The sequence below is a fragment of the Pecten maximus genome, chromosome 9, assembly GCF_902652985.1.
Source record: "Pecten maximus chromosome 9, xPecMax1.1, whole genome shotgun sequence".
Classification (NCBI taxonomy): Eukaryota; Metazoa; Mollusca; class Bivalvia; order Pectinida; family Pectinidae; genus Pecten; species Pecten maximus.
The window spans coordinates 16,551,189-16,562,515 of NC_047023.1; positions in this window are offsets into that span (position 1 = coordinate 16,551,189).

The following is an 11,327-nucleotide window of genomic DNA, read 5'->3' on the forward strand; positions in this document are numbered from 1 at the left end:
ATATACTATGTATGTACCAACTCGTCCCGCGGAATACTAAGTAGGTACCAACTCATCCCGCGGATATACTAAGGAGGTACCAACTCGTCCCGCGGATATACTATGTATGTACCAAACTCATCCTGCGGATATACTTCGGAGGTACCAACTCATCACGCGGATATACTTCGGAGGTACCAACTCGTCCCGCGGATATACTAAGGAGGTACCAACTCGTCCCGCGGATATACTATGTATGTACCAAACTCATCCCGCGGATATACTTCGGAGGTACCAAACTCATTCCACGGATATACGAAGGAGGTACCAACTCATCCCGCGGATATACTAAGGAGGTACCAACTCGTCCCGCGGATATACTATGTATGTACCAAACTCATCCCGCGGATATACTTCGGAGGTACCAAACTCATTCCACGGATATACTAAGGAGGTACCAACTCATCCCGCGGATATACTAAGGAGGTACCAACTCGTTCCGCTGATATACTTCGGACGTACCAACTCGTCCCGCGAATATACTTCGGACGTACCAACTCGTCCCGCGAATATACTTCGGAGGTACCAACTCATCACGCGGATATACTTCGGAGGTACCAACTCGTCCCGCGGATATACTAAGTATGTACCAAACTCATTCCACGGATATACTTCGGACGTACCAACTCATCACGCGGATAAACTTCGGAGGTACCAACTCGTCACGCGGATATACTTCGGAGGTACCAACTCATCACGCGGATATACTAAGGAGGTACCAACTCGTCCCGCAGATATACTAAGTATGTACCAAACTCATTCCACGGATATACTTCGGACGTACCAACTCATCACGCGGATATACTTCGGAGGTACCAACTCGTCACGCGGATATACTAAAGAGGTACCAACTCGTCCCGCTGATATATGAAGGAGGTACCAACTCGTCCCGCGGATATACTTCGGAGGTACCAACTCATCCCGCTGATATACTTCGGGGGTACCAACTCATGACGCGGATTTACTAAGGAGGTACCAACTCGTCCCGCGGGTATACTAAGTATGTACCAAACTCATCCCACGGATGTACTTCGGACGTACCAACTCGTCACGCGGATATACTAAAGAGGTACCAACTCGTCCCGCTGATATATGAAGGAGGTACCAACTCGTCCCGCGGATATACTTCGGAGGTACCAACTCGTCCCGCGGATATACTTCGGAGGTACCAACTCATCACGCGGATATACTAAGGAGGTACCAACTCATCCCGCGGATATACTTCGGACGTACCAACTCGTCCCGCGGATATACTTAGGAGGTACCAACTCATCACGCGGATATACTAAGGAGGTACCAACTCGTCACGCGGATATACTAAGAAGGTACCAACTCGTCCCGCTGATATATGAAGGAGGTACCAACTCGTCCCGCGGATATACTTCGGAGGTACCAACACGTCCCGCGGATATACTTCGGAGGTACCAACTCGTCCCGCGGATATACTTCGGAAGTACCAACCTGTCCCGCTGATATATGAAGGAGGTACCAACTCGTCCCGCGGAAATACTTCGGGGGTACCAACTCATCCCGCTGATATACTAAGTAGGTACCAACTCGTCCCGCGGATATACTAAGTAGGTCCCAACTCGTCCCGCGGATATACTAAGTAGGTACCAACTCGTCCCGCGGATATACTAAGGAGATAACAATTTGTTTTAGCAAAACACGCCAAAATACATCAGAAGTTACTAGGTCCGAGGGCCTTAAAAGTCAGTTTCAGCGGACTGATTACAACTAGGGTACCCACTGAGGTATTTTATGCTTAGCTACCAAGTGTTCACAGCAGCCGGGTTCTGCTCTATCGTGGTTTCCGTGAGGGTTTTGACTTCGCTATATTCGTGGTCATTAAGTATAATGCGGGAATAAATACCCACCAACGTAAGGGGTAACTTCGATCTTCAATTAACTTTAAAGTTCAATCCGATCAAAATATTAAATGCTCACGAACCACAGTAACGTAAATGGCGTTAGAATCTGTTGATATCAATGTTATTCTTTTGTCGTGTGACGATGATTTAAAGATGAAAGAATGAACCAAAAGCGGTCCTGATAGCCGACGGTGCATCGACTGCGGAACGGCAGTAGGCTATTTATTTTAGAGCCGGTTTGTAACGGGAAATATGATTGGTCTGTGAAAAATCCTAACTATAATTATCGACCGATCAGACTGTCCGTTTTAAAACAGCTCTAAGATAGAAACCCTACTTCCGTTCTACAGTCTATGCATCGTCCAATAGTAGGAGTAGGGGCCAATATATTTTTTATCTAACAATACTAACCAGATGCAGACGCCTGTGGTATAGCGGGCGAGGCAGGGACCAGTAGAACAACATACTCGCTTTACATCCTAACCCAAGTCGTGGTTCGTAAACGTTATAGTTCAACTTTATTATTGTTATGCCACATGCTACATTTATCACGACGCTGTACCTTTGTCAGTTGCACCGAGACTTTTTATTGTGTACTTTCTGAGGGAGTCTACAAAGACAAGCCCGGTAAATACAGACCAAGCGGGGCCATAACTGTTACATGGTATCCCCCAATTCTTCTGTTATCCAAACTGTTCAAAGAGGGAAGAGGGAATTTTCATCTCGTGTTCAATACCATCAGCCACTTTTATCACGATGAAGTAATTCTCTTTTCCTTGGTTGCCAGAACAGCTTTACTCATCTTGAAATGTTTGATTTTACGGCATTCGTCATAACAACGAGAATCGATTGCATCAACAACACGAGGCAGATGGTTTCAACAGGAGAGACCGGAAGTTCTGCAGGCGCATGTGCATACCAACAATTCCGGGTTTATTGGACAGATGGTAGTGTTTTGATCTGAGAAGATCGTGCATCGGAACGTGTTAATATTCAATTTATAGCAGCGACTTTCCATATACGTGAACTTGTTGTTTATACCAGGGAAACCTAGCCGAAAAGATAGCTATTTTGGTGCTGCCACGTGGAACTTCTGCATCCCCTTTTGAAAAGGCGTATTTGTAATGCGCATGCGTTACTTTGACCTGAAAATGTCTCGGTCAATTTCATTTTTTTTCAAGTTTGTATGCGAGTTAACCGTGTTTGTCATTCCTAACGCGTCTCGGAAAGGTGAATGGTCCCATAATGAAAATCAGGATGATTACTTTTTTCAATATCTTGCCTATCTAACTCAGAATAGCTACATCTGCCCGTGATTCTCAACAGGATTTGTTTTTGTGATAAGGTTCTCCACATTGGTGAACTTACACGAGAATGCGTTAGACATAAAAGACTAGGTACCAATATCGCTAACTACATCTATGCAACTCTTGAGACCTTTTTACGGGTATGCACGCTCTCTTTTTGGTGGAATTCAATGTGTACCGCTGACACTTTTCGGCTGGTACCGCCATATGAATTATGATATTCGTGAAATGACATGCTATAAGTCTCTAGATTACGATCCCAGTCGACATTCGTTGTTGTTTTGAATTTGTTTTGACTCCATGAGATCACTGTTACCGAATAAACTAACCATTAAATGCCTCTGTACGACCAACATAAGACGAGCCGAAATGTCCAGACCGTACAAAAAAATAAAAAAAATAAAAAAAGTGTCCAGACTAATAAGGTTCTACTGTACACACAAACTAAAGTGTCCAGATTAACAAGGTTCTACTGTACACACAAACTAAAGTGTCCAGATTAACAAGGTTCTACTGTACACACAAACCAAAGTGTCCAGACTAACAAGGTTCTACTGTACACACAAACCGAAGTGTCCAGACTAACAAGGTTCTACTGTACACACAAACCAAAGTTTCCAGACTAACAAGGTTCTACTGTACACACAAACCAAAGTGTCCAGACTAACAAGGTTCTACTGTACACACAAACCAAAGTGTCCAGACTAACAAGGTTCTACTGTACACACAAACCAAGGTGTTCAGACCAACAAGGTTGTCCAGACTAACGAGGTTGTTTTGTACACACAAACCAAAGTGTCCAAACTAACAAGGTTCTTCTGCACACACAAGCTAAAGTGTCTAAACTAACGAGGTTCTACTGAACACAGAAACCGATTGTCCAGTTCAACAATGTTCCTCTGTAAATATACGCGGACAGCCTTGTATTTATTGTGCACCGCATACTGCTTCTTCATATGACCTTGCCTGTCTGTGTCTTTGAACGTATGTTCATATGACCCTGGCTGTCAGTGTGTCAGTGTCTTTAAAAGTGTCTTCATATGACCCTGGCTGTCTGTGTCTTTGAACGTGTGTTCATATGACCCTGGCTGTCTGTGTCTTTGAACGTGTGTTCATATGACCCTGGCTGTCTGTGTCTTTGAACGTGTGTTCATATGACCCTGGCTGTCAGTGTCTTTAAACGTGTCTTCATATGACCCTGGCTGTCGGTGTCTTTAAACGTGTCCTCATATGACCCTGGCTGTCTGTGTCTTTGAACGTGTGTTCATATGACCCTGGCTGTCTGTGTCTTTGAACGTGTGTTCATATGACCCTGGCTGTCGGTGTCTTTAAACGTGTCCTCATATGACCCTGGCTGTCTGTGTCTTTGAACGTGTGTTCATATGACCCTGGCTGTCTGTGTCTTTGAACGTGTGTTCATATGACCCTGGCTGTCTGTGTCTTTGAACGTGTCTTCATATGACCCTGGCTGTCTGTGTCTTTGAACGTGTGTTCATATGACCCTGGCTGTCAGTGTCTTTAAACTTGTCCTCATATGACCCTGGCTGTCTGTGTCTTTAAACTTGTCCTCCTAAGACCATGGGTTCTACGAGGACGTTCAACTCCGTAAAATGTCCTCTGTAAATTAAGGACATTTAAGCTATGTGGGCTATAAAAGAAGAAACGAAAAACATAAAAAATGACAATGAGTCCATAGAGATTGTAATGTAGACAACCTAGATAGTCTTCTAGTCCTGGCGCGAATACGAAAAATAATAAAACTAAAATACAACATACATATATATGTATTTATATACAAACAAATCTGGGTTGAGTGACACGTTGCGAACTTTAAAAAATAAGAGGATGCTTTTCAGACAGAAACTCTCCCGTTAATTCACGTATCATTATTCATTCCTCCTGTTTCAGTACTAAGGGCATTCTCCTGACCACGTGACTGCACTATTTGAAATTCCCCCGAATGGCCCCATAACACCTAAGCGTACTATTAGGGAAAAAAATGTATAAAAGAAATTGTTACCAATCAAACAAATTATGTAATAAGGGCATTAAAAATAAGGCCAGTGTTCTTGTTTTGATCGTGTTCCCATGAGGTGTTGGTAGCGTGATTGCTTTCCACTAAATATATCAATAATCTTTTCAGATATTTCAAATGAAAATGAAATGAAAGTTTTCTATTTTTTTTCAAAACAGATATAATGGATATTGGCTCGGTATAGCTTATCAACATTATCAGCAAACAAACCAGGGCGAATCACGCTTCGAAGACGAGTTTTACAATTCGCCCAAGTTTACGAAGGATTCTCAGATGTTCATAAAATAAACAACATCCAATAAATGTTGTAATGTTATTTTTAACTGTTTCTGAGTTAGAATTCGTACTTGTCTCAGTCAGATTGTTCTTACAAATAATTGATTTTGTAGCTTAAAGATGACCCGCCATTTTGTAAAGACCATTCCCTTACGGGTTCACGGCAGTGATTTCATTTGCTCCTTACAAACCGGTGATATTCGAAGCTGAGTAGTGCTAATACATGTATTACGTTGGGATATTAGAGGGAAAATCCAGTCACCATGTGCCTGTGATATAACAGTTTACCTAGATATACTCATCATTTATCGCTAATGATCAGAAGAAGTAACCTTTCATAAGTTAGACTAGGTCCAATTAACTATCCCCGCATTGTTTCCCTCCAATGCCAGTTCAACTTTAACAGACAAACTGATAAAATGTATAAAATGAAAAATATTTGACCATAGATCAATAGTTGAACTCGCCGACACCGAGAATTCACGAGCTTCCATTCTATCCAACTGTAATTACTTAGTTACGTTCGTGACAATACATTTTTCTTTCTGCAGATTGTTTCAGGTAAAGGAGATATAGTTTTAAAAATTGTTAGATTGTGGAAGACTTGGTCCTAACAAAATACCCTCATTTTCTGTCTTTTTGTTATTTGTTTTTTTTGTTTTTGTTTGTTTGGTTGTTTTTTTTCTTGGATATATTTGTTAGTTTTGATGATGCGTCTATTATTATATGTTTGTGGTGTGTGTTGCTGCTGTTGTTTTTTTAAAATGATGATGATGATGATGATGATGGTGGTGGTGGTGGTGGTGGTGGTGGTGATGGTGGTGGTGGTGGTGGTGGTGTGGTTGTGGTGACGATGGTGATGGTGGTGGTGGTGGTGATGATGATGATGATGATGGTGGTGGTGGTGGTGGTGGTGATGGTGGTGATGGTGGTGGTGGTGGTGGTGGTGATGATGATGATGATGATGGTGGTGGTGGTGGTGGTGGTGGTTGTGGTGACGATGGTGGTGGTGGTGGTGGTGGTGGTGGTTGTGGTGACGATGGTGGTGGTGGTTGTGGTGACGATGGTGGTGATGATGATGGTGATGGTGGTGGTGATGATGGTGGTGGTTGTGGTGACGATGGTGGTGGTGGTGATGATGATGGTGATGGTGGTGGTGGTGGTGGTGATGATGGTGATGATGATGATGATGATGATGATGATGATGATGATGTTTTTTTTTGTTATTTATAATGGTGTATCAATCACTCTAGAATCCTGATACACGTGTTTTCTGAAGTTAATTATGAATTCGGTAACTCGTCAGAACATTTACCGACGTGGAACACTAAAATCATTTAAATAAAACATCGCTCGCGCCAATCAATTCTCTCCCATGACTGTTGAGACGTTGCAAATTTCGATCTCAAAATCAACATCCATACATTTTTTTTTAGATAAAAGTTATTTCTAGCATTTGTTATCTCGTACTTGTCAGATAAACACTTGTAACATGTAATTTCATTGGCCTAACTCTTAAAACACAATATTCCATTGGCTGCACTCCCACTTATTTAATTAAGCAATGAATGGGTTGTGTCATCTTAATAGACACGTAATTTAAATTAAACCCTCTATTTGCATTTTCTCATACATCCTTGCCCTTCTGAAAAGATTATAACTACTAATAAACTGTTTTGATAACGATTCACAGATAAAAGTGTCCAAAAATCCCAATGAGGTTTGACTGTTTATTCAGTGGCACGCTTGCTTAGGAAAGTCAAATTCTCTTGAGACGAACGAGGAATGGATTGCTTGCTACCAACAATCTTTGATCTCTTCAAAAGTCTCAACCGACCATAGATTTGTAGGCTTATAATGAGCTCCCTTCAGATTTCTGCTGCCAAATTTAAAGATGGCACTCTTCAACATCTCCTGAACGTTTGAAGTGTGGTGATCAGAAAAAAGGAAGCGAAACCTGGTTAGTTCTAAGTAGATTTTTTACGACATTGATACGATGCAATCTTATTGAAATGTACACCTGTTAAACTTACTAAAGTAACACGGTTAGAAGTTCTTCTCAACTTTTAAAACATTTGTAAGTTGTTAAGCGTTCAAAATCACATCTTAAGATATTCCATTATTCTTAATCTTGACATATTTATACCAGCACTTCACTCGAACAGAATGGTTGTTTTTTTAGCGGGCTTTCTTGTCCATTCTCGCGTAACACGTGTTCTTGTATGCGTTCACGTGTTCTTGTATGCATTCACGTGTTCTTGTATGTATTCACGTGTTCTTGTATGTATTCACATGTTCTTGTATGTATTCACGTGTTCTTGTATGTATTCACATGTTCTTGTATGCATTCACGTGTTCTTGTATGTATTCACGTGTTCTTGTATGTATTCACGTGTTGTATGTATTCACATGTTCTTGTATGTATTCACGTGTTGTATGTATTCACGTGATGAATGTATTCACGTGTTGTATGTATTCATGTGTTCTTGAATGTATTCACGTGTTGTATGTATTCACGTGCTGTATGTATTCACGTGTTGTATGTATTCACGTGTTCTTGTATGTATTCACGTGATTTGGTATGTATTCACGTGTTGTATGTATTCACGTGTTGTATGTATTCACGTGTTGTATGTATTCACGTGTTGTATGTATTCACGTGATGTATGTATTCACGTGTTGTATGTATTTACGTTTTCTTGTATGTATCATCGTGTTCTGGTATGTATTCACGGGTCCTTGTATGTATACGTCCTACAATATGATGTATCTCTCTTTGATCCCAGAAAAGGGCCGGATATGTGATGGTCTATACATCTTTTTGTTTGTCCTCTCAAGTTAACCGGATTTGTCATGTTCGTGGTTCATTTGGTCGATCCGAGATTCAAAATGGCGTCTGTTTTCTCGGGATTTAAAAAAAAATCAGTGAAACTGACACCCTCGGTGTTCATGAAAATATGCTATATCTCGAAACACCTGGTCCTGGTATCCCTGTACTTTCCAATGGCCTCCATAATTCAACATTTTCTTTATTATTTCCATTGGTTTGCACCATTTTTAGTTAATTATACGGTTTCTTTGCAAACTTATACTGAAATACTGCATTGGTGTATTCGTTATAAAATACTACATTGATGTATTCGTTATATAATACTACATTGGTGTATTCGTTATAAAATACTACATTGGTGTATTCGTTATAAAATACTACATTGGTGTATTCGTTATATAATACTACATTGGTGTATTCGTTATATAATACTACATTGGTGTATTCGTTATAAAATACTACATTGGTGTATTCGTTATAAAATACTACATTGGTGTATTCGTTATAAAATTCTACATTGGTGTATTCGTTATATAATACTACATTGGTGTATTCGTTATAAAATACTACATTTGTGTATTCGTTATAAAATACTACATTGGTGTATTCGTTATAAAATACTACATTGGTGTATTCGTTATAAAATACTACATTGGTGTATTCGTTATAAAATACTACATTGGTGTATTCGTTATAAAATACTACATTGGTGTATTCGTTATAAAATTCTACATTGGTGTATTCGTTATATAATACTACATTGGTGTATTCGTTATAAAATACTACATTTGTGTATTCGTTATAAAATACTACATTGGTGTATTCGTTATACATTTTCACATTTTCTGAATTTCGGTATACAGAGTCTATAATTCGACAATGTCGTAGAGTGCGGGGCATTATATAGCTTAACGTTTTGAATTGGCATATCAACTGTCGACTCATAAATCGAAACTTCCATGCAAATGGCCTTCACCCATTTTTAAACTCGCCGCGTTACATTCAAAAATTAATTATTTTCTGGGAGTTTCTTTCGTGAGCGAATAGAAAATCTTTTCAAGTGCGATCTCCATCAGTCACGCGTTTATCATCATGCAGGTTACAATGTGATTCCTAAAGACTTGAGACATGTACACATCCATCATCAGCAATCACGTTGATGTTTACATGGCTCAAGGCCATATTCATGAATCGCTGTTATTGTTTTTTTCTTCTTTTTAAGTGTAGTTGATATTTGTAACTTTTACCGAAATTCAACAAAATCGTTATGACTTCTATCTAAGGGATTTTTGATGTAAGGGAATTATTTCTGCATTGACTAAGTAAGCTAAAATGAAACTTCGTTATCTCAAACTTTAATCATTCGAAGACCCTGCTTAACTCGAACAAAAAAATCCAGGGTATTTTTTTTTTATGAAATACACTCGGTTACCTCGAATACTCGAAAAAAAACTCGGACGTTTTCCATGACACCAGACCACCACCACCACCACCACCACCGCCATCACCACCATCACCATCATCATCATCATCATCCTTCGAGATAACGAGGTCCGATTATGTCACTATAGTATTATTTGGAACTGTGATAATTAATTACACGATCTCCTTGGACCGTAAAATTTGGTTGGTTCTAAAAAGAACTGGCCAGAATTTCATATCATTGAGCTACTAAATCTCTTTTGGCATACTTTGAATATCTTATCTCGTCGAATTAAAAGTACGACATATTATAATCAGAATGGGAGGCCGATAAAATGGGCAGTTAAAGAATATTATATCAGATTCATTGTGGACGGATGTCTTAGATGCACATTCGGTCTTTGCTCTGACCCGCCGCTCCTTCCATTACCTGGACCTGGAGTGATTTGTTCCTCAGTAGAAGACTGGAGTGATTTGTTCCTCAGTAGAAGACTGGAGTGATTTGTTCCTCAGTAGAAGACTGGAGTGATTTGTTCCTCAGTAGAAGACTGGAGTGATTTGTTCCTCAGTAGAAGACTGGAGTGATTTGTTCCTCAGTAGAAGACTAGGGTTCGGACTATGTCAAGTCTGGAGTCCTTCTACCTTATTGACCAAATAGAAAGTGAACCACGAAGAACAACAGAACAGATTCCTGGCTTTGGCGATCTCACCTATCGGGACGACAACGTCTCAAGCTACCAACACTCCATTTAGCGAAGGATTAGAGGAGACATGTTCAAAGTGGTAAACAAATTTATAATGCTACATCCAATACCTTCGTCAAAAATTGGGATGATAACTTTAAGGCATAGCGGCAGGACTCTAGAAATTATAATCCCCAACGGACGAAAACTTCACTTAAAAAAAAAACTTCTCTGTAAGTTCAGTGAATACAAGGAACAGTCTCCCCGAGGACGCAGTAGCGTTAACAGTTTCAAAAACAAACTTGATAAACACTGGAAAAAAACGAAGAAATATTGTACAACTGTAGAGCTAACATTCAATATTAGCTATCATGCACCAGAAATAAATCAAATCTAATCATAACGCCGACAACAGCACACAGCCTGTTTTCCAATATGTTAAATTCACACTGCTCTCACAAACCTTGGTTTCGACGCCTACTTCCGGATGGCATGATTGTATGACAAAGCCGTCAGTTAACTTTTTATCTGTTAAGGTTCGATATCCCGGAAGCGGAAGTGTAATGTTTGCAACCGGATACTTGTGACGCTGGCTGGAAATGACGGCAATGAACACTCCTTGGCGGTAAATAATCAAGACAATATTTGAACAAAATTTTATATCAATCTGCAGTGGCAAAGAATACAACATTCAAAATAGAAAGAAAAATAATTTAATCCCCAAGCGTCAACACTCGGATAAAATTTATCGCAGAAAACAAAATGGAACACAACCTTTATCAAAGCCTGTATACATTAGCAATATAACGAAGACGCTGTGTTGTCAATTCTAAGGAACAGACTTGGACAAAAATACCGAAACGC